Source organism: Dermacentor variabilis, chromosome 5 (genome assembly GCF_050947875.1).
Source record: "Dermacentor variabilis isolate Ectoservices chromosome 5, ASM5094787v1, whole genome shotgun sequence".
Lineage (NCBI taxonomy): Eukaryota > Metazoa > Arthropoda > Arachnida > Ixodida > Ixodidae > Dermacentor > Dermacentor variabilis.
This window is the reverse complement of record NC_134572.1, coordinates 182,986,707-183,011,903: the sequence shown is the minus strand read 5'-3', so window position 1 is coordinate 183,011,903 and position 25,197 is coordinate 182,986,707. Positions and strand designations below refer to the sequence as shown.

Genomic DNA, 25,197 nt, shown 5'->3' with positions numbered 1-25,197 from the left:
CTTAGCCTCCTATCGTAATCAACGCGGTTTTATTGTTTGAATTCAGAAACTATAATTCAAACGAAATATGCTATCCAGGTGATCTTCAGTAATAGAGAGGTGTACGACTCAAAAAACACACCATTTGTTATCTGCCGCACGAAGTAAGCTCAATGAACATTAAAATCATGCTTCATAATAATTGCGATATTACTTAAATAATCCACGAGAGTGCTCGTTCATTCGTAACACTTTATTGCGATGAACGTGGTGTTCAGGTCTTGAAGTGCACAATTATGCAATGATATAACCTTATAGGGCCAAGCAGCATTAATACTGATTTCTCGATTTTTTACACTTAAAGAATTATTAAATCGCAGAACAGAGGATCTGCAGAATCATATTGTTGTCTGGAAGGCTCCTAGTGCTAAAGGCCGCATACATTGTTCAAATGTTAGAATTCTGTACACATGAAAAAAAGGTTAAGTATAGGCACCGAAATCAGAGTCTTTCTACGGGTTGGTTCCACTTGCTTTATTGTGCGAACATTCACCTGATGTAGAGGGCGCAGGATATTGCAATCCGGAATGAGTTAGGATAATCAAAAAGGTAAACGAAATATGTCGTTATGTCTCCGAAGGTCAAATATGAACATTTGATGGAGCCCTGCAGCTTCACTGCGTAGACCTGATTTCTTCTATGTAAAAGTGACAAAATACGCGTGCAAGCGACCTCTCATGGATGATGATGCCGACTGAGGAAAGTAGCACGGCAAGTGACATGCAGCATTGGCACTTAGCTAGTTAACCATCGAGTTTTCTGTTTTAGACAAAACGATTGCGTGTCATTTTTCGCTGTTCATTCCGCTCATTTCACAACGCATTAAGCACAACCACAGCTTGCTACTAATAGTATTGTCAACTATACGGAGCCCGCAGATCCTTGTAATATCATAGATGCCCTCGTGTGCTTTGCTCCGTCTCGTGTCACGTCTCCGGAAAATGACAGGTTCCTGTGAGTATTGCTGCCTGTAGAGAGTAGAAAAAAACAAGCATGACATGACACAACAAGCACGGAAGTGCTACGTCACGAACACAAATGAAAAAAAAAACGCGTCGCGAGTGCACAAACGCCATCAAACTGCAAGTGTGTGCAAATGTAAATGGCCAATAACGAAAAAACAACAAATTGTTTCACAGATGCAGTGAAAATAACTGCACGATCATAAAACCATCAGCCCGCTGGTTAATACTGCTAAACACAATTTGCAGGGGTCGTACCGTGAAAGCAGATTGTTGAATTTCATGATACCACAAAACATTATGGGCAAAGCAGTGTTAAAACTCGTAACACTTACTGTCGTTAGCTGCGTGCATAGATGACCTGGAAATTGATTTGGTTGGTTGGTTATTGGGGTTTAGTGGCACAAGGGCAACTAAGGCCACGCTGCACCAGTCACAAGACAAAAGGAAACGCAAGGTTAGAGGGAAATTGATCTAGTGCAAAGATAACACAAGAGCAAATTACTGCCTCACTCTTCCTTTTCTTTTTTTTTTCTGCTGCTGCTGCAAAATTCCTGCAAGCCAAATTTTTCTGGAAGTGCATAAATAATGGAGACAGCAATCACACCAGCTTGCCATGATTAGACGCCGCTTTTAGTGCAAATTTATGCTTGTGTCAGAGTTTAAAGGCGCATTGTAGAGAAATGATTATTGAGTAAATCGCAGAACCACCTCTCAAAACCAAAAGCCTCTAGTAGCGCCGTCGTCTTCCATGTCTTTCAGCTTCAATTGGACACCTCTCTGTGCCACGCTCGGACTCTTCGAGCCGCGTACTCTCGAGAATAAATCAAAGGCCTCTGATGACTAGACTAGGCGGTCGTCTATGAATGTGCCTCGCCTATGACACTTCGCTGGCCAATAGGACCTGACATAGACCTTTACAGCGTGGCGACCTCGAGGCGGTAGGTTTGGAAACCACATTCAACAGCGACTGAGTTTGCCGTTTTGGCTGTCCAAGGGTTGTCACCACTAACCGTGGACGCCAATTCAAATTTGACATTGCGCTGACAAGCCTTCTTGGTGTCCGCCTTAGCCACAGTCCTGCCTGAGCAGGACTGTAAATCAGGCCTGAGCGACCGCGTCGTCAGCTCAAGGCTGCCCCATCGTCCGTGGTGCCGCTGCCTGCTGGGTCAACTAGCTTCCCGTCCTCCTTGCCGGCACCCGTTTTGCATTTAATCGTTGCAACGTCGAGCTTTTTCACAGGTGACGCACCCCCAGTGTCAGGTTTTTCTCTCGCTTATTGTAAAACGAACAGAGCCATTTATTTTGGCTTCTGCAAAAAAAAAGAAATGATACGCCTAATGGTAAATGTTGTTCTTGTGTGGTCCTCACAATCGTATCTGACGACAGAAATTTAAAAAGGAAAATGGAGGGACAGAAACGTGGAGACGTACCAGTACGTAGGTGACGCTGATAGGCTTAAAGAAGACCACACATGCAAGGAAGCTGAGATGATTTACGGCACGACTCTGCGGTCACAGGGTGAATTTTTCGCTCCGCTGCTTTCATCACTGTCTAATGCTCAGGAGTGTGTTGAGCAAATAAGAGTGCTTTTTACCGCCTACGCGAAGCCTTCCAGAAGCCTTCTATGTAACACATCTTTTTGAGTCAGAAACTAACCTTGTCGACCCACGCCAGTGTGTTTCGGGAAGACATTAGACTGACCGTTGCTCCACAATACGACGACCCTTTTCAACTTCTCTACCGAGCTGTGAAGACGCTGATAATCCGCGCTAATATTCGTGACAAACTTGTTGCGTTTAATCACGTCAAGCCCACGTTTACATCAAACACTGTCGTGTCATCAACGCCACCTTATATTTTTGCCCCTATTTCAACCATCTTCCTAAGATAATCTGTTTTGCGACATTAGCTTTTGACTCCAGTGCTGCCTACGGAAGAGAGAACCCTCTGGCGGCACCGTGGTCTCCTGTGAGCCCCACTTAGACGCGTTTCTGAGCTTTTCTCGGGTATATTGAGCAACACGCTCTCCTGAATAAATCAATGGACTCTGCTTCGTGGTCTCATCAGTAGCCTATGCGTCTGCATCACCCACGACAGGCCCTCTAATCGTAAGACCTCACTTCGGCATCTATAAGCCTGTTCTCGCAAAGAACAAGTGAAATGCTACCAATATCAGACTATCCATCGATTTCTGCTTTTTTTCTATTGTATTTCTCTAATATTATAATATGCCCTAGAATTCGTGCTACCGCGTTCTTATTTTGCTCTCTTCAAACGAAAACAAATGAATGATGGATTAGCTAACCATGGGAATAGAATAAGTCCAACGCTTAAGCATGGGGCGATTTTCAGGACTGTAAAGCTTGAAACAGGTGATGTACACGATAGGATGCTGCACCAGTCAGTCTTAACGATTCGTCAGCCTCGCCTTACATAATTGCTCTGTTTCCGTACAAGGTGTTTTGTAGTGCTTGGAAAAAGATTTCATAAATGCGGAAGGTGAGGTCATAAGCGACATACTTGCGGGTTTGTTTTACCACAGACGCGTGTATATTAAATTGACGCTCGAGCTAAGCATTAGACGAGTAGGTATGAAAATTATATCAGTTGACATTTTAACTAAACTCATCAGAAGACTAGCCGTAATGCGTGTCTTCCATGGTGATCGTGAGAGCGTCCAGAAATACAATAAGCTTATGCTGGTAATTTTTGCAGCGTAATTAAATTATGGCCAAAATCACCCTGCAAACAGAAATCGAGGCGCCGGAAAGTGCAAATTACGCTGCCTTAGCAGACGCCCAAAAATAACATGACTCTTTACGTCTAACTGTTGGGCGAGCACGAACACAGGCAGATCGCGACTTCATGAGGACACTCGCTTCACACTCACCCACTAGTGCAGCGTAGGCGGTGATTCCATCGTGTAGAGATACCCGGTGTAATGCCCCGCACAGACGAATTTGTTATGATTCCGAATAATTTTAACATGTTACAGCTATATTTCGGAATACTTTTATGTGTGTATATGCTTTGTCTATGACATAAAATATCTTAGGGTATCCAAAACTGCAGTAAAATAATTTTTTTCGTGCATGCATTATAACCATATTTCCACTGAACGCTTACGATATGCCAAGAAGTTGTTGCTTAGAGGACGCTGCTCCAATAAGGCACGTCATTTTACGTGCTAGATTATCTTTAAAACACATTTGTTCACAAATGGCTGATGGTGAGCTGAAACGTCAGACATAATCCTCATAGGAATCTCAACCTGTAATAGACGCTAAAATAGAAGTGTCTTTCAGCGAATGATTTATCAGAAGAAACATTAATCTCTGCCAAAGCAAAGTACAGTGCGTAGTTATTGTGTACTTTCGGAGAAATATTGCACTCTGTTGAAAACAACAATGCAAGAGACAACATTGCTGTAGCTATTAAGGCAGTGGTCTAGCAGGATATTGACCCGTACTGGAAGCACAAGGAGTTTACATGCAATATATGCCGCAATACTTTCAGTAACGAATCATTAACGTTGGAACATGCTCATTTTACCTTATGTATGTACAAAAAAGCTAAACTTTTTGTAAAAGTTGCCGCTTAAATTTGTTGGCTTTATATCTACAAGTACTAACCCCGACTTGCTTGTTCGATCGTGCAGTGAACATGCCATACCTCGGTTGCAGACTATCTAATTGCAGTTTTTGTTTTCTGCACAGTCCAATCGCTCTAACCAAACGTTCCAACGTAACGGTGGTCGTTTACGAACGGAGACACGCGAGCGCGTGACCTTTTCTCCGTTGCGGCTGCTTAGAGCAACCAGCAAATGGTAGCAAGAGGAAACATGTCTGCTTCTATCGTCATCTCTAGACGGCGATAATAACCAGCCATAGCGCATAGGCATCCGGCTGCTGGATTTAGCTGGATTCACTTCTCGCCATGACTGCTGCGCAAGGAGCCGGACGTGCAGCGCAGCGTCTGCTGCTAGCAGACCGCACGCGGTGCACCAGCGCGCTAGAATTGTCGAAAGTGCCGACAAATGTGCAGTAGTTCTTAGGTACTCCCAGTCTATTTTAATGCGTAAGCATTCTATATAGCTACTTCCCTCGGAAGTCTGTCCCTCCGTCCGGCTGTCTTTAACGCGTGAGATATACGATTCGTAGCATAGGTATACATGGAGTCCTATGGGAGCATATATAAGAATGTCTTCTAAGTGTGACTACTGAGATTTACGTACATGACTATATATGTTCAGAAGTGAAGAGGTATTAACAGTGTCCAATGTTATATACGGCTAATAAGATTAATTAAGAACAAATACCCTAAGCGTAATGAAAATAATTAAGGGTAATAAGGAATAGTGAGGCTAATTAAAATTCAATGAGGGTAAATAATCTGGCAATTCATGAATAATAAGGAGATATTAAAATTATTCCGCCCTAATTACCGTTAATTAAATAAATAAATATATACTTACTTTATTAAGCAGATGCCTCCTTCATACTGGTAATTCAGTCTGATAATTTAATACTCAATTAACTAATACATTCGGCAAATGCCACCATCACACAAATAGTGAAGCTAGATTATTCATTTAATTAGGCTGAACCACTGAATTATAACGTGAACGCATCGTTGTCTCCTAAATCGTTCCGTATCAGGTGAAGGTTCGCGTTAGGCGGGGAGGCGAGAATTCAGACCTGCCTACTGCAGTAAATACTCTGGGTGTAAATAACAATTACCGCGTCTATGTTGGCACTTGCACGTTTCCAGTCAGCTCGCGTATAAAGACCGGTTTGCTAGCCGCAGACGCTTCGCTGTTCGGCCCGTTCTTGAGCATCCCTCTAGCGGGGTAGGGAGTCGAGTAGGCGCTTGGCTCTCAGCCGTGTCTGGTTATTCTGGCCCCCAATAGATGACGCCAAATGCGCACGTGCTTCCCCTTGCTGCCGCTTGCTGCCACTGTGAGCTGCTACCTCAGGGTACAGGCCACATGCTGACGTATTCCCGTTCATAAAGGGCCACTATGCACCTCTAGTCTACGGATAGTTTAACTCGGGAAAAACATGTTTGAATCCCTCCTATACAAGATCACGCGGCAGTTGGAGGGTATACGAACCCTCCACCTGCCGATAATTGACTTGTCAGCTAAACAGAAATAACCCAGTGATAAATGTTTGCAGCAAAGTATGGATAACAACTACTATGTTGGAATAAAAGGTTCGTTTATATTGGTAAATTGATATCAATTAGAGAGAGAGTAAAACATTTTTATTAATAATGTTTCAATGGCGAGAGCAGTGTGGGAGGAACCATCAGTCCAGGGTTCCTAAGTTGATTCCGTCGATGTTTCGAGCCCGTTGTATCATAGCTCGGAGGACCTCGGGAGGTCCGTCGCGGAGGGCATCGTCCCACAGCTCTTTGCTGCGTAGGGGGTAAAGGAGAGTTGGCAAGGGAGGAAAGGGGTTTGCAGTGCACTCAATCGTGACGTGGAAGATTGTGGGCGAGCTGCCACAGCCAGGGCAACGATCTGCTTAACAGTGTGGGTAGAATTTATTGAGAGAGACAAGATTTGGAAAAGTTGCGGTTTGTAACTGGCGTAATGCCACTGCTTCCTCCCGCGAGCAGGACGGCGGTGGTGCGGCGTGGGTGCGACAAATGCGTGTATAATGACGGAGTATTTCTTTGTAACGGATTAAGAGATCCCCCCACTCTGAACTAATCGTCTCACCCCGCCGAGTCGCCGGGAGAGAAATTTCTCGGGCAACCGTATGTGCGCGTTCGTTACCCGGCAGGGAGGTATGACCAGGGGTCCAGAGTAAGTGGATGCGGGGAGGTTTGGTTGGTGTATTTTGCGGGATCTGTTTGAGAATTTGGTGCGCCGCTCTCGGGATGCCATGCCCTGATAGGAACGCCCGGCATGCCTGTTGCGAGTCCGTCAATATATACACTTCCTCAGGAACACGGATGGCGTATCGAATTGCAAGAGCAACACCGAGAATTTCTCCGTAAGCGGCATTTGTTCCGCGCATTGCAGCAGAGTCTCTCAGGGATTCGGTGCGATCCAAAACTACCGAGGTATAGCCCTCTTGAGTGCGTGATGTGTCCGTGTATAAAGTATGTGTTTCCGGGATGTTTGCAAGCATGCGGCCAATGTATCGTACACGGGCTTTGCGCCGCCCTTTGTCATGCTCGGGGTGCATATTACGTGGCAATGGATGAATACTTAGTTCTTGGCGTATCGCTGATGCCAAGATCGTTGGACGGGTTTCAGACTCAAGGGCTGGGACAGAGTATCCTAGCCGTGTAAGAAGATGGCGGCCAGTAGGAGTGAGTAGGAGGCGCTGGCGATGGCTGACCCAATGTGCCTCTAGCAGCTCGCCTAGTGTGTTATGTGTCCCTAAGTTAAGGAGACGATGAGTGGAAGTATATTTCGGGAGGCCATGGGCCAGCTTCGTCGCTTTGCGAATCATTGCGTCTATGCGAAGTTGTTGCGCTTGGGTCAACCGCTGAAATGGGAGATGGTATGTAAGGCGGCTGATCACGCATGCCTCCACCAAGCGCAGCAGGTACTCTTCGCGAAGGCCCGAGCGCCATGTTGGAGACCCTCCGGATCATGGCCAGAATTTGCTCAATCTGTCTTGATGGAAGGGAAACAGTGTGGTTTGACCTGCCGTCCGCTTGGACGTGTAGGCCGAGGATACGAGCACGATTAACCTGTGGTATCGGTGTGCCATCCACGTGCACAGTGATAGGGGGAGTAGAGGAATGGCTCCGGGGGCGAATGATTATGAGCTCCGACTTTTCCGGAGCACATCTTAAGCCGGATTTTTTCGCGTACTCGGAAACTGTATCGCCTGCTTGCTGCAGTAGGTCCTGGATGGCTCCGTCGGAACCCCGTGTCGACCAGATAGTAATGTCATCCGCATTAATAGCGTGGGCGACATCAGGGATCTGGTTTAGTAGCCGGGAGCCCTGCGAGCGCGATATTGAATAAAGTAGGGGAAAGAACTGAGCCCTGGGGTGTCCCACGTCCTACAAGGGGAATCGTACCGGATCGATGCGGTCTCATTCCTACGGTGGCTGTGCGATCTCAAATAAATGCGCGGATATAGTTGTACATACGAATTCCACAGTGTGAATGTGCAACATTGCGAAGGATGAGGTCATGTTCAACATTATCGAATGCCCCTTTTAGGTCTAAGGCGATGAGTGCTCTCATTTGGGCGGACGAAGGAGGTCCTATGACTTCCTCCCGCAATTGTAAAAGCACATCTTTGGCAGACAGATGAGCCCAATATCCGGATTGAGAGTTAGAAAAGAAGGATTTTTCTTCGAGGAAGGGCTGCAGACGGCGCAAGAGTACATGCCATAAGCTTACCAATGCAGGATGTTAGGGAGATGGGTCGTAAGTTTTCAACCTTAACAGGCTTGCCCGGTTTGCGGATCAGTGTGATGTCGGCGTGTCGCCATGCTGGGGGAAGCATGCCCTTGCGCCAGCAATCATTGAAGATATGGGTGAGGTGGGAAATATCCGCGTCACTGAGGTTACGAAGGGTGGCGAATGAGATGCGGTCGGCTCCCAGTGCCGTGTTGCGGCGTAGGTCTTGTAGGACCACCCGCACCTCGTCAGATGCGATGTCTGCATCGAGCAATTCGTTCGCCTCGTCTACATAAGGATAGTCGGGGTACTGCGGGGGCGGGCCTGTGGGTATGAAATGCTTCTCTAGCTCTCTGAGTAGTGTATAGACATCGTCGCTGTACTCGTGCATTAGGACGTGCAGCTGTTGAAATGTTTTTCCCTTTGTTGTGGTGGCATCTGCGAGTGAGCGAAGAATCGACCACGTTTTTGCTGTGCTCATTGTGCCTGAGAGTCGATCGCAAAATCCACGCGAGTTATTCCTCGTAAGGATCTCTGCATACTCCTGAGATTCCCGTGTAATTTGATCTATACGTTTCCTAAGTTTGCGGTTGAGGCCTTGTCGTTTCCATCGTCGTGTAACCATCTGCGGGCGTTCCAAATATGAAGTAAACGCGGGTATATGTCTGCTGTCTCGGTTGTGGTGCGCAGTGTGCTCGTGGTGGCCTCTAGATCTTGTGCAAGAGAGTCAAGCCAGCGTTCGTACCCTTGGCGCTCAGGTGGGTCCTGGCGACGTTCCCTGAATTTCGCCCAATCCGTTATACACACATTTCGCTCGGGCATGCGCGCACCCCGTAATGACAAGGTTGTCGCTACAATGTAGTGGTCACTACCAAGGTGCTCCTCTAAAGGCCCGAGCGCAACGACTGGGCCAGTATTGCGCACGAAGGTAAGGTCAGGGCAGGTGTCACGAGATACGCTGTTGCCCATCCGAGTGGGGTGCTACATCTTGCATAGGAGTCGCGATGTAGTGACCGTCGGGCACTGGTGGGGATGACACGAAGTTAACGTAAGTCAGTTCCGAAGGTGGCAAGCGAACGAAGTCGACGGAGCTGAGGCCAGTACGGTGTTGTTCAGCGGGGTCCAGCACAGGTAGGTCGAGGCGGAGAGTACTGGCGGAACAATCGATGAGAGCAGAATGTGCGGAGAGGAAGTCTAGGCCGAGGATGATGTCGTGGGGACAGTGAGCGATGACTGTGAATAGCACGGTAGTGGAGCGATCGGCGAAGGAGACGCGGGCGGCACACATACCAATTACAGGGGCTGTTCCGCCATCGGCGACACGGACAACAGGCGTCGTGGCGGGCGTGATTATTTTCCTGAGCCGGTTACGAATGTCAGCGCTCATTACCGACAAATGCGCCCCAGTGTCTATGAGAGCATATACAGGAACACCGTCGACTTGCACGTCAAGAAGGTTCAGATGAGTGGGCAACGTTATGAGAGGATTTGGCGGCGTAGGGAGCAATGCAGCGTCACCTCGAGGCGCTGCATCGTCTAGGTTTCCGGCTGGGAGCGGCGTCCGAAAGGAGTCGGCGAATAGGAGCGACGGGGCTGGGGGGGGGGCAAGATTGTCGTCGTTGGGACGAAGGCGAACGAGAATAGGGGCGGTTCGGCGCAGGAGAATCGGTGGCGGCATTATCTGAGCGGGCAGCATAGGGACGAGAAAGGCCACCTGGCGGGCGAGAGTAGGCAGTATATTTAGACTGGTTCAGGGAGCTCCAGCGACTGCGACAGTGCCGAGAAATGTGCCCAATTCGATGGCAGTGAAAACAAATTGGCTTGTCGTCTGCAGTGCGTCATTCAGAGGGGTTGCGGAAACGTGGTGGGTAAGAAGGTGCGGGACGGGGTGGAATCGAAGAAGCCGGGTGAGTATCAGGGCGATGGGCCGAGCCGATGGTGTGAAGACCCATGTTGGCGAACTCCTGGCGGACAACTGCCTGGATCAGGGAAAGAGTGACTGCAGGTGCATTGGAGGGGCTGGAGTCGAACGCAGCCGGATAGGCGGCCTCGATCTCACGCCGGACAATCCTGGTAACATCGCCAGTGTTGTTGGGACGAGGAGCATCGGCACAGGAAGATGTCGCTGGGATGTTGGGCCGACGGGCAAACTGTTGGTCAATACGTCGGCTTTTAGCGAGTTCCAGGCGGCGGCACTCTTTTATAACTGCATCCACCGTCGCCACGTTGTTAAATACGAGCAAGTTGAAGGCGCCATCGGCAATGCCTTTGAGGATGTGGGAGACCTTGTCGGACTCAGTCATGTGTGCGTCAACTTTGCGGCATAGAGCCAAAACGTCCTGAATGTACGTGACGTATGGCTCCGTTGACGTCTGCACGCGACCGGAAAGCGCCTTCTGCGCGGCAAGTTGGTGACCGTAGGGGCTGCCGAACAAATCTCGAAGCTTTTGCTTAAGCGAATCCCAACTGGTCAGCTCATCTTCGTGCGTCCAATACCAAACTCGAGGTGTGCCACCGAGGTAAAAAACTACGTTGGCGAGCATGATAGTAGGGTCCCACCGGTTATTGCGGCTGACATGTTCGTACAGGCTGATCCAGTCCTCGACGTCTTCCCCATCTTTTGCCGAGAATACGCCAGGATCACGGGGAGCGCAGAGGGTGATGTAGGTCGTCGAAGTGGCAACAGGTGTCGGAGCCGGCGGAGTCGGGTTGTCGCCGCCGGGAGCCATGAAGGAAGGCTCGACGTACCGTCCACTGCGAAGCTCCGTGACGAGATACAGGGAACTTCCACCTCCACCATTTATGTTACGTTGGAAGACACCGACGAAAATGTATTTACAAGTATATTTACAAGGCAATACGCCGCAGTTGGCCAAGAGGCCACAGCCCGCGCTAGTTTCCAATCGGCGTCGTCGTCTTCTTACTGCTCGGCTCTTTGTCATTGGAAATACTATCCCGTAGCAATATGATGCGTAAACTCAACAGCTTGCAAAATAAGCGCTCACGCGCTGCGCCTGCCGCTTCAGTTGGGCCTAATCTTATGTGTGTGTCGCACGGCGCGCAATTGATCGCGGTCGAGTCCGATCGGGATCGAATTTCTAGGTGGCGATTGGCTCCTTTGAGAAAGCTATGGGAGAGTCAATCGGGGTCTTGGAATTTCCCTCCGGATCGGGCTTGATCGCGAACGCCAGTGTTAAGCGAACATATTGTTCCGACATCCAATTTCGGTGGCCCAAAGCACATACAAGGAATCTTGGATCCGGCCTTAGTTGAAACGAGATAACGTATGTCCTCGCGCGTTCCCGCCACGTCAATTCTATTGTTTTGAAAAGGAAGCTGGTCATCGAACAATCAAGCGACTGGTGCTGCGTACGCACGCGCCTATTTTATTCACGGCGTCAGCGCATGTTAACGGACACTTTTTTTACATCTGTTTGCCTGCTACACAAGATCAGGCAACCGGACCTCACGAAGTCTGCGTTCCTGACGAGTTCATACTAAGCATTCCGCATTGTAAACATTGTTTACGGGCCCAAAAAGAGAAGTACAAAAGACGGGGACAGATAAATAGTCTGTGTGTGTTCTTTCTTTCTATGTATCTGTATGCGGCCCAAAGTGATGTTCAGCACAACCCATGAACTTGCCCAAGAAGTCGGAATGAGCCGTATTGACTTTGTATACATTCCCAGTCCACCGAATTTTCAAGTGCATCACAGTGCTCTGTTGTTTCCTGTACCTTTTCTATGCACAGTTCCAGAGAGGCGGGCCATATGTAAATTGCGAAAGCAGTGCCAGTCTGTGTGCAATTATTTATATCTGTAATAAGTAGCCCTGCATGTAATAATTTTTCCCCTAATAAGGCGGGCAATTCTATTAAAAGAACATTTGCATGCTGTGAGGAGTTTTGTGCGCTAAATGAAAGTTTCTTTAGTAAGCTGAGGCGCACTGGCACATCAACCGGCTAAAAAGGTGTCGAGTGGCCTTTTTATTGGCAGCTCCACTCATTGTTGGGCACGCTTCCTGTTGGAGGAGAGCGTGGAGGTAATTTGAACTGCTAATCATTACAGTGTTATATGTAGTTGGTGTACTCATGAGTACTCTCACTCGTACTTGCTCCCAACTCAATTCACAGGAGGGAGCACAGTTGAGTTTGATTGGAACTGAATAGGATGAATATTAATGTGTGGTAGGTAATAAGAGTATGAATGAAATTCAGTGACAGTGATTTTGAGTGGACCGAAGTATTAACGGGCGTGATTGTTAGCGAGTGTTAGTGGATGCATGTATGTCAGTGAGTGCCGTTAAGTGTGAGCGGGCGCAAGTATGAGAGTGAATGAGTGCTAGTACATGTGAATTGACTATGAGCGCTAGTCAGTGTTAGTGAGCATGACTGCGCCTGAGTGCCAGCTAGTGTCACTGAGTACGCAGCCTGCAAAAATGCACAGTTTCGAGATGCATCCGCACTTATAGAATGGTAGTTTAACTGTAAATTTACAAAATATGTACAGGGACTCCTAGACTAAATGCATGAAGCTTTGCTTGGCAAGGCACCGCAATGCGAACAAACTGCCTCATAGTTACGAGCACAGCGACAAACAATGCCAGCGCAAATTATAATTTAATAATTTAATGCGAGAATGAGGTAACACATGAATGCACTTTTAACTTATGATTCAATCAGACATCTAAATAGACTAACTCATTGCACATCATTAGACACAACATATTCATAAGAGAAGCAATAAAAATAGCTTCTTATAGCACAACTTCGTTTGCATTCCTCGACTGTGCGCAACAGTGGAACACATCTCCCTCAAGTTGTAGGAACTTCATTATTCATTTTTGCGAAAATGCATCAGAGCGTACGAACTTTTGTGAAAATGAACATCAAAATCTTCAGCTATATTAAATTATGAAAGTATTCTTAATCAAAATAAACATGGCGAAAAATGCGCACGCATGTTTATAAGCAGTAGATAGCACATTTGTATTATGTGAAGAGCGGAAATGTTTTTATCAAACAATGTTGAAGAATTCTACATATCTGTGATAGCAGCATTTTAAGCTGCTATCACAAAAATGAGCACAGGAAGTAAAAGCACAGGAAGTGAAAGAGAGAAACGGTCATCCACCTGTCTAGCACGAAACTGCACTGAGTGGATGACAACTTTTCCCCTTCGTGAAATTTTCTTCACCTTGCGGGCTTCCGCATAACTAACTGATTTGCCAGAAGGGACTTTGCATTGAAACGTTGACTTGTTTTCAGATGTAAAGTCTAGAAGCAATAGTTGTCATAACTGGAGAGAACTCTTGATCCTGACATGTAACATGCTGCAAGTAACATGTCTAAACAAAGCTGGTTGGTTTGCTGGTTTTCAAGTAGTTATGCTGCTGATGCAGCATCCAGTTTTTACAAGTGCACTTTGAGTTTACATGTACGCGCCATTGTCTTTTTCTGTCATACACAGGTGCAGAAGTTAATGAGGCACCTGATAAGCTGAAGTGATTGCGTCACGGGAAGCCGACCTATTTACTATTGATAATAGCGTGAAATTTATTATTACGCGGGCGACACAACTATTCTGGTTACCGCACCGGATTCCAGAGAGGCTATCGGGATCGCAAATGAGGCACTAACAAAGCTCTCCTTGTGGTCTACCGCAAATTCAGTTAATATAAATACTAAGAAAACAACAGCTGTTCTGTTCAGACCGAGAAATCGTAATGCAGCTACAGCCTTAACGTTACAACTTAAAGGGCCCCTGAAACGGTTCGGACAAATTTTTGTAGACGCGTAGGGTACAGCTTAAGTAGAACATTCGCACCACAATTTAAGTGAAGCGTTACGTATTAATGGAGCTACAAGCGATTAGAAGTTACCCTCCTCCCCAGCCATGCTTTTCCTCCTCAACTCGTTCGCCGAGCGAGCGGGGCTAAGCTCCGCCTTCACTGGTCCTGCGTCACGATGCGACGTCACATCGTCCACTTCCGGTTGTTTTGGAGCCCGCCCCCGCCCGCGCGAAACCTCTCCGCTAGCCGCTTGGCTGTCGACCCCAAGCGAGAGCTATCGAAGCAGCGTGCATTGCGAGCATTCTGTCGTAGCGCTGAACGTGTCTGGTATTCCGTTAACCATAGGCAAGCTGGTCATTTCGGAAATTACTGGAGGCATAAACTCAAGCTGATGAAGGAACTTTGGCGTAGACGTACGTGAGCGGCCTGATCGGTCTGCACGGTCCAGACACTTGTTGGCGCAGCGCTTAACCAGCCAAACAAAGCGCTAATATTACTGTAACCAAGTGTAAAACATTTTAAACATTTATAAAAACAACGATTTGATGATTACACTCCTGCGAAAAATACGCACCAGCAGCAAAGAAGAATACGCTTCGTTGCTGCTACTGCGTATGGTTGAGCTCTATGCCACCAGGTGGCTGCACCGTGCAGACCATTCACATTTGCCCTTCTGCTCATCTCGGCTCATCCCGTTACGGCACAGTCAAGCGGCCAGACCCTGTCCCCTTGCGCTTACGTTTGCTCTAATACGGGACTCGCGAAACGCTTTTCCGTTAGTAATCTTCCGGTGTAAAGTGACGGCCACAAACGCGCAAATCCTGGCGCCGATCGGATAGCGGCAGTCCGATGCGCAGCAGCCAGTTCGCTCGTACGCTGCCTTGCAGAGGGGCACGATGTCGCAGCTTGACATGTTGCCAGTCGCTACGTTTGCAGTCCACAAGGCAAGAAAGTCGAATCATAGTGCTCGCGAAAAGACTGAGACCAATTCTGACCGCGGAGCTCTCGTCAAAATGGAGTACGTTGTAACACAAGCAGACGACACTTGCTGTGTGCCGGAAGTGCTTAAGTGTACTGAAAAATTGTTCTTGTGCATTCTCTTTATGCTACTTTCTTTTTATAAAAACAAATTAACTAACATTCCAACTATTACGAAGATCATTTGTTTACCATAAAGTTGGAAAAATTATCGATCACGCGCCCTGGTCAGCCAATCGGATAGCTCGTCCCACTGACGTCATATGGGTGATTTCGGTCATATGGGTAGGGGCGGCTTAACATTCCGCCGAGCAGTGCGCTGCGATTGGCAGCGATGTGCATTTTTAAAACCTTTTAATAAATTACACGCTTTACGCAGAGCACTTAGATGTGTCAATTAATGATCAGAAGGACCTACTCTAACGACTCAGTACGTTTGTAGAAAATCGTCAAAAGCGTTTCAGGGTCCCTTTAATACTTCCATTAGTCCGATTGTGCCTACTCTTAAGTGTCTTCGGGTTGTATTCGAACCAAATATGTCGTGGAACATACATGTGGATTTAGTCGCTCCTAAAATATCCCGTGTGAGTGCGAGCTTCTTCTATAGAAATCCTTGCTTCTCAGTCAAATTAACTATGCCCATCTTGTTTGGGGTACTACGACACTTTCTAATATCACCACATTATACAGAATACAAAAAATGCCATCCGTAGTACCCTGGATGTTCCCCACGACACACATAGTCACCCACTTTTCAAAAAAACTGAATTTACTTCCTATGCTTTATATTTATGAGCAAACACTAATTCGCCGGTATAAGATAGGCAGATATTTAAAAAATTAACACGTTTAATACTATCTCGAACTTAAAACGTAGAGATGGGAAGCTAAATACGCGCAATTGTGAACTCTCGGAGATGCCTCGGGCAAGGACTAATTGCACCTAGCAAATGTTGCGCTTTACATTACTGTCTTGTTTAAACAAAATCTACACTGCATAACTGTCATTATTGTGCTTTTTTCCTGTCTTTTCTTTGTTTTCGCAAAAAAGAAAGAAATTTGTTTTTGGTAACATAATTTGTAGAATTGGACATTGCAGTATGTATTGTATGACACATTTGTCGACTTCATATATGTATAATGTGGATTAGTAATTAGCGTTAATTCTTTTTCTTTTTCCCTCGGTTACGTGAGTGCTATATCTACTATATATACATTCTGTGTCACTTGAATTCATTTTACATATATAAATGCATCATGTCTGTCACTCATGATATTGAGACTTAGGTGATTCTAGCTGAATATGTTACCCCTCACCTTATGCTTTGTCACTGCCTGTTAAAGAGAGCTGCGGACCTCGTCAAGCCATATAAAGGCTTTTTGTTCGCGGTCCTCAACCTTTTGGTCCTCAACCCCTCCTCTCTCTAATGCCTCTGACCCTGAGAGTACTGAAATAAATAAATAAATAAATAAATTGAATTAAAAGATAATCTTTCCGGACAGGATGTGTGGAAGGCAGCCCTGCGCCAACAAGTGTAAACTGCGAAGAGGCAGCCCAGAATGGTACAACTACAGCCGCCAGCCGCCGACCTGGCAGCATAAAGCGAAAGCGGCCGTCATCGCTTTTACAGGATGTGGTGGCGGTCCACAGCCGCACAGAAAAGCGAGCCGCAGAAAATGCAACACAGTCCATTAAGCTGCGCAAAGAGCGTGTGCAGCTGCAAAAGGACGCCAATGAAATAAACAAAAACAGCCTTCAGGTGATAAAAAACTATTTTGCGTTCAAGCTAAATAAAGATTGAATGGGAAGAACCCAAGATCAGTTTTGTTTTGCTTTCCTCAAACTCGTTCGTAAGATACTCATTCTGGATATCCCATACATCCATCTGTACTTGTTTCCACTAAATGTCTAAACCAGATCTATCACTATTTTATTCTAAGGAGGTGAGCCAATGTATCACTCTTGAATGTACTTGTTTCAGTGAGAAAGCCACAAAACGATTTCACTTTCAAGATAAAAAGCGCACATAAGCAGACCTGTCACAATTTTCTTCTGAATAAGTGATGCAAAGTTTCACTGTTGAAGAGATTTGTTTCAGTGCGAAAGCCACAAGGCAAACTTGGTATTAATATACAAGGCACGCTATGTGCAAATCAGCCTTTCAAGAAGATAGGGCCACCTATTTAAGTGCCAGCCAGCCTCTATGAGGCACTTTATCCCTGTTTTTAAAACTTGTATCCAGACAGTGTGCTTCCATCTGTCGGTGCCTTTCCTGACGTTGAATATAAAAAGTCAGTCATCCACTCCAGCCTTCTGTAATCTACCAGTACTTTAAAATACAAAAAGATAACAAGAGCGGAGCCATAAGTGCCCGTGCAACTGCTACGAAACTCTCTGCACTGCTTGTTGCCACTTTTGTCATTGCAGTAGTAAAACTGGCACACTAGTGAGTACAAGAAAACCAAAACAGACAGCACATTTACACTAGACGCTAAGTAATGTTCACAACACACTGGAAAAGTAAGGGGTAATCTCCATGGTTGGTGTAAGGAAACTTTCCTTATCGAGCACTGCACTGAAAGCGAGACCTTGCTTGTAGTAGACATACAACTTCTTGTACAATTCTCACAAACTGTGCAGATGGAATTTCTGTACCATATAGAATGTAGACTGAGTGCTTGTCAGTCTCATGGTGTCTTCTAAAAATGCGGTGAGTCAAAACACTTAGGTGGTCCGCCATGCGGCAATATGCTTTGCAAGAGCATTTCTCACTTCCACTAGTGGCTTAATATGACTGCTTGTAGATGCTGGCTGAGCCCGCCTTGCATCTTTACTGCGCACAACTTCAATCCAGGTTGCATCACAGTGATCTGTTAGCTGCTCACAGATGTTTTTCTGAACCCAGCAAGCACGGATGATGCAGTTTACGTTACCGATAGCACATCCCATGCCCTCATGCATGATTCAGAAGCGCGCTTTCAGTCTCCCGAAAGTATTTTCAACAGCACGTCTAGCGCTTAGCAGATTATATCGGAAGATATGTAGTACTGAACCAGTAGTACCTGGCTTTGCAAAAGGTTTCATCAAATGAGGCTGTAGAGTGAATGCTTTGTCAGCCAAGAGAACAGGCCCAACCGATACTCCTTCAATTGATTTGGCATCCAACCTGCACAAATTGCTGCTAAGTACACTTGGCAGACGTGACCGCTCGAATACTGCCGCATCACATATTCGACCCGGGGATCCAACTTTCGTGCACATAAATCTGTAGTGCTGATGAACAACAGTGAGAAGAATGGTGCTGTACCACCCTTTATAGTTGAACTAATCGGCAGTGTGCCCCTTCGGAGGGTACACTTCAATATGACAGCTATTCAGGGCGCGAATTCCTTCAGGAAACCTTGTAACAGCGTTGAACTGACGCAGACGCTGTACTAGACCTTGTGCTTAGAGGAACTGGACGTACCGCGGTTCAAGGCGCCGCACAACAACACTAAAATTTGCGCAATATTATATTAACCGACGAGCGGCCGACGCCAAAGAGATTGGCCCCGATTCTGTCTTCAGCGGGTGTAGCCAGCCGATATGACCCAATTGCCACGGGCTTCTCCGGAGGGATGGCTCTGCGCATGTTCGTGCCTTACCGTGCCATCGATTACCGTGCTATTCTTCCCGCTCGCGAGAACCAAGCCGAACAGCCGAGACCACGAGTAGACGACACTGCATTTCAGCTTTCTCTCTTTCCTGCTCGAGTTCCACAATGCCTTGTAGTACACGGTGCACCTTCATCTGCTTATTGTGCAGAACTGTTCGTTGAGCAGCAAACATAATGAAGAAGTCGTCGCGGTGTTCGTCCCCCATCACATGATGCAACCTTGCTCAGCACCATCAAACAGTTCGCGTCACCACATCAAGGCTAGCAGAAACGACAAAAGAAAAAAAAGACACAAGCAATAACGTACAGTCTTGCAAAAATACACCAGAAACACAGGGATTACAACTATTCGCAGCGCACGTGCTCAGGTAAAAATACCAATCCGACAATGGATTTTGGCTTTCGCACCGACCGTGAGACAGACATTGGCCTTGAGTCGGATGACTAGCTCTGTTGCCGAACCCCGCGAAAGCAATTTCATCAATATGCTCAGAGAGTGCAGCCGCTAACACGGCGGACATATTTTAAAGAAAATAAAGTTTTTATGTCAATATAATTAGAAAGAACAGCTAAACAAACACATTTTCATTGGCAGTACTGAGTATCACGTGACCTGCTTCACAGCGCTGCAGCAGCACTGAGGACAGGTTTTTCCGTGTAACATATGTCCACCTGCAGTTACTGGTAACCATAGTTCACTCCGGTAAGTGAGCTACGTTGTAACTGCGGTTAACACGCCCGTGTAACTAGGGTATTCCGGTATTCCGGTAAGCGCGGGCGGTTTGCCGCTTTAGCGAGGGCGTAAACATGAGCGGCCAGATTGGTGGCGCCATCTGGTGGGTAAAATCTTAACCACATAAACACAGAGCCCATTACTATATTCTTCTTAGCTGCTGGTGTAAATTTTCTACAGCGGCGTAATTGTGTTCACATTTACGACGTTGCCAAAAATTTGCACCGGCAGCGAAGGAGAATAAAGTAGGTTACTGCAATTTTAGCTCTGCGCTTGTCTGGTTGAGCTCTACAACACCAGAGGGCTGCACCGCTCCGGCCGCTCACGTTTACGCCCACGACCATCCGGTAATCCGCCCAAAGCACCCCCGTTTGCCGGAATAGCGGACATGCTAAAAGTCTCTACTGGCCAAGAATTATCTTCCACCGGAATTCTCAGTTCACAGATGTGACCGCATGTATGATGCGCGTGTTACAAACGTCGGTGGTGTCCTAATTGCCGTCCGGAATTATATTAGCTTTACAAGGCGTGCAGATCTTGAGATTGTACCAGAGATTGTGTGGGTTGAAATTCCTGTTCAAAGCGCCAAGAATTTGTTGCTCTGCGTAGCCTACTTCCCCCCTAGCATGAGTAACGTGGAGTTTTCTAACCATATGAATAACTTAGTTGAAATTATTGATGCTGCAAAATGTAATGTCGAGGTAGCTGGCGATTTCAATGTTTCGTCTATTCTTTGGGTTTCTTAACGCACGACATCTGTGCCTTTATCATCACCTCGCTGCGATGCGCTGTTCTTTCTTTATCGAATTTCTTGGATTAACACAGTTTAACACGGTTCCGAATTCCACTGGTAATGTTTTAGGTCCGATTTTGGCTAATTTTTGCGTTTCTAGTTTTTCTGCTGCTGTTAGCGGTTTAGTTCTTGTGGACCATTGGCATGTTCCGCTCAAATTCGTAATTTTTCTAGAGACGATTTATGTGTTGGGTGAGCTTGTTCGCTCATTTATTTTACAAACGCCAACTATCTAGGTAGGTCATTACTACTAATTGAATGATGCAGACTGGTCTGAATTGTACCGTACTGCAGACATCAACAAAGAAGTTAGAATCCATACTGATAATCTAAAATGTGCTTTAGAAGCCATCATCCCCTGCAAAGAGTTTCGTCCCACTCGCTATCCTGCGTGGTTTTCTAAGTAATTACGCGGTCTACTGCGTAAAAAGCTAAGATGCCATAGGAAATTCAAGAAAACAGAATCAATTGAGTGGTACGAAAAATTGAGTGTCTGGAGAGGAACAGGTAAAATTCGCAATGCGTAGAGACAGTGATGCATACATTGACTTTGTCGAAGAGCGCGTAAAATGCGATCCAAAACGTTTCTGCTCGTATGTAAAGATAGCTGTTCTGAGGGGGCTCAGATTTATGTCATAAATCATCCATCTCGTGGCAATCTTAGAAACTGCGACGATATTGCCAATGCATTCGCAGAACATTTTTCCTCGGTTTTCCTAAATAAAGCGCATGATAATAGCTCTGGTGACTGGCAGTATGGCTTCAGTGACAATTTCAGCATTTCAAATATTACAGAACGCAAAATTGCGGCGGCCGTAAGTTGAAACCAAAGCATCCTCTTGCTAACGACCGTATACGAACTTTTGTTATCAAAGACTGTTCTTCTATTTTTGTTCATGTCCTTTCGCAAATCTTTCATCTTGCTTTGCATACAAGTGTCTTTCCTTCTTGGAAGAATTCAATAGTTGTGGCAGTTCATAAAAGTGGCAGCATGATTGACATAAAAAATTATCGCCCGGTGTCCCTCTTGCCTCCGTTTGCAAAAGTGTTTGAAATAGTTATGTTTACACATCTGTTGTTTTTCCTTAAGCATAAGATTAGTGTATACCGATGTGCTTTGTTCATGGTAGGTCTGTGGAAATAAACCTTATTTCTTTTCATGGTGCTGCAGCACCTGCTGTTGCTAACCGAAGACAGACACCGTATACTTCGACTTGTCAAAAGCATTTAATGTTGTTTCTCATGATCTTCTTATTCACAAACTCGTGAGTTACGGCGTTAGTACTAGTCTATGCATGCTGATTACAGACTACCTGACAACTCGGTTATATTAAGTTTGCGTCGGTGCTAAATACTCTTTGTCTTATGAACCAACTTACGGTGTTTTGCAAGGCTCGATCTTAGGCCCATTATTTTTCAGTATCTGTGTTAGTATCCTTCAAGCACGTTTGTGTTATTTGCGTCTCCTTTTATACGCTGACGAAATTAAACTTTACCGCTAAATAGAATCAGAGCAGGATTGTGAATTATTACACGAATATGTGAATTTTCGAGCGGAGTGGTGGGCTTCCAACTTTTTGTGCATTAATCCAACTAAGGCAATGGTTTCATTCAATCGGAAAATTTACCCCTTACTATACGAATACTCATTTGATAAAATTCCTTTGAATAGAGGGAGTTGTGCGCTCGTCTTAGGAATATTGGTTTACTCCCGGCTAACTTTCTAAGAACACGTTTCAAGCATCCGTAATGCATCCTACAGGAAGTTAAGCCTCATATCAAGGATGACTAAAAGTTCACGAATGTGAAGTGCGTTATTCTCTTGTATTCTTCCTTTGTCCTCCCGAAGTTAGAGTTTAGTTTTGTTGTATGGAACTGTATTAATTTGACAAATGTCGCGAAAACTGAAAGTTTTCAGCGACGTTTCCTGCGTATTCTATACGATCGTTTTCTTTGACGCCGTGTATTTTATGCTCAAAAGCGTGTACTGCAGATGTTTAACATTAGGTCCCTAGAAATGAGGCGGAGATATCGTGTTAGTTATTCTTGTATCACCTAACTCACAACCACTTCTCCTATTCGAGAGAGAGACAAAAAGTGATGCATAGAAAGGCGGGGTTACTGTCAGCTCTAACGTTCTGCGTGCCTTGCCTTAACATGCGTAATTCTAGCATTTCCTGCGTGAATTCCTCTTGCACCTCTAAATCTATAACACGTCTTGTAACAGAGGAAAACACCTTGCGTCATGATCTTGATATGTTCAACTCTACTATCTGACTTCTGCATTTGATTAATTCAATTTTTTTTTTGCACTTTAGCATTGTTGTTTGAGATATTGCGTTTTGTTTTTCGGTCTTATGTTCTTTGTGTTACACAAGTGCCCCAATATTAAGGCGTAAAGCTGTTCTTGGGCACTTTCAGAAAATAAATAAATGAAATGAAATATTGGCCGATTAAGTTTAGAAAACTGAAAAGCCGATTTTGGAGAACGAAATATCACGTCGTCTTTTAGTGTTTCGACAAATGCATTCTAAAATTACAACGCCGCACATATAATCCAATGGAACGCTAGAAAATGCTGCAGGAGTTTGAAATTTGCTTGGCTTGAAATAAGGAATCACGTTAGTAACCTAAATAGTGTAACTCGATTTCAGAAATTTCCCTATAAGCGTTCCCTATAAGAATCTACATTGCTGTCACACCATGGGAACCGATTAGTGGGAAAATGTGAGTTAAGTTGATTTATTACTGCCTCACCAATGCGTCCTCAGAAATATAGTCTATTTAGATATTTATGGACGTGATAAAGCGAAATCAATCGATTGTCGAGCTTTCCCTATTGCAAAGTCCAGTGGCCCTTGCCCAGTGCGACACCTCATTATTGGACCAGTGTGGAGCTGGGTACTAGGACACTGGACGTAGGGACGCAAAATGCTCGAGTACGGGCAAGGGCCCAAAATGAGTTTTTATGTTACTTTGCACAATTTCTTTAATATTACGATTATAAATACAACCAAATCGGATACACTGTGACAAAATAATGCCGTAGTAATTTTCCTCGAAAAGCGAAGCATCGATAGCAGTAGCAAATTGTCAGACAGCTGTACGAAGTGAGGTTAGTAGCGTTGTTGGTCGTATGAACTCGTTAATTTTGGCTCATTAACTAACAAGCATGGTGTCGCACTTGCAGAGGCAAACCAGAACATAACTCACTCGACGACCGCCGACCCACGCTGTCATAACGCTGGGGCGCTATAACGTAAAGCTATTCCAAACTTTCTATTCTAACTTTGCAATCAGCGCTCCACCGTCGGTAACAAAATTTCGGAGCACCGCCAATTCGCCTGCCTGACACGCGACGTCACGGAAACGGCGAAAACGCCCCATTTGATGTGATTTGCGCACACTCATTGTGCGCGATTGTACCAAACGAAATAAACAAAATTATCTCTGATTCCATGCCTTTCTCGCGATTAGCCCTCTGCTATGGGTCAAGCGTTATCGGGCTCCGCTTACTTCGCCTCGCTCTAACGCGACGTCTTAAAACCACGAAAAGTCACCGCGTCAAACTGACGTGTACGCGTTAAAGGCGCAATAATATGCCGAACAGAACTGATCTTTTTTTCTGAATAGCCGAGCAGTGCCCCGTTCCGAAAGGAATAGAAGACGGCTGCCGGCCGATCGCTCTGGCACTGGCAAATCGGAGCTGGCAGGGAGCATGGATTTATTTGCGTATAATAAACATTTTTTGGGTGGTAGTGTAACGTAATAGAGCCCTTTCGGCCCATATACATGACCTTTCCAACTCTTGTTTGCTGAGGATCAGTTTTAGTAGCAATTTTACACCTTCCATTGCACGCCGCCGCAATTTTCGACCAGCCATCGCAAGCTAAGCTAGGGAAAAACGGACCAATCGCAGACACTTGCTCACGTTCAGTGAGGTTACCGCGCATTACTATCTGTCGAGACGGGTATTCCCCATCCCGCACCCCGCCTTATGCAGGGCGCGGGCGGTGACCCTTTGACCTTTACAAGCCCGTGTGTATCGTAACCTTGCGGTTCTTCATGCGATATACCCTGAACGGTATCCCAGTGCGGACAGCCCTGCCTGTGGACTAAGGGCAACATTGGACCATGTGTTGTGAGAGTGCGAAGCCATTGGCTCCTCCTTCAGCGAGGATAGGTTGGCTGCGCTCTTGGGCAGCCCCGAACTCAAGGACCAAACTCTGGCCGTCCAGAGTGCCCGCGATCGGGCCGTCAAACTCGGCTTGCCAGTCCCTGCGTGAGACTAGCTGGCTGGCGCGGTGTCTACCCTGCGTCTTCTCTGGACCGAAATCAAGTTATTTCACTCACTCACTCACTCATCGCAGACGCCGGCCCCACCCTTCTCATACGGTCACCTGCTTTCACTGTGCTGCATCGGCCTCATTGAAATCTTCCCCACTTGAGCGTGCTCCTCTCCTCATGTCAGCCAATTAGATAAGAAAAACTGCTCAATGTAAACAATGCTATTCGCTTTAAAAGCAAAATAGGTGCCCTCCTACAAACAAGGACCGTGTTTGATTGGGCTTTTCTAACAACGTTGCGGGTTACCGCTCGATGCTTGCGTCGGTGGCTACGTAATTTGAGGTCAGGAGATTGTAATAAGAACACATTGGAATAGGTTTACGTTATAGGGCCCTTGGCGTGAGAAAGAGCGGCAGCAGCAACGAGCGAGTTGCCCTTCATGCTACCTCTCGCTCCAACGCGAACCAAGCGGCGAGAAGACAGCGCACATGAAGCCATAAGCCCTCGGCGAGCCTAGAATCTGTAGCCTACGCAGATAGCTTTGAATAATGGTCCGCGCTCAGCCATGCCATACGCTGCCA

General features: G+C 46.1%; 1 protein-coding gene across 1 annotated transcript in view; it reads right to left on the bottom strand.

Annotated features, from left to right (window-relative positions):
* Positions 1 to 255: 255 nt before the first annotated feature.
* Positions 256 to 25,197, bottom strand: part of LOC142582057 (uncharacterized) — a 101,538-nt gene continuing 76,596 nt past the window's right edge. Inside the window, exon 6 of the mRNA XM_075691478.1 lies at positions 256 to 1,007. The gene's annotated coding sequence lies outside the window, so the exon portion shown is untranslated. The remainder of the gene's footprint in view (positions 1,008 to 25,197) is intronic.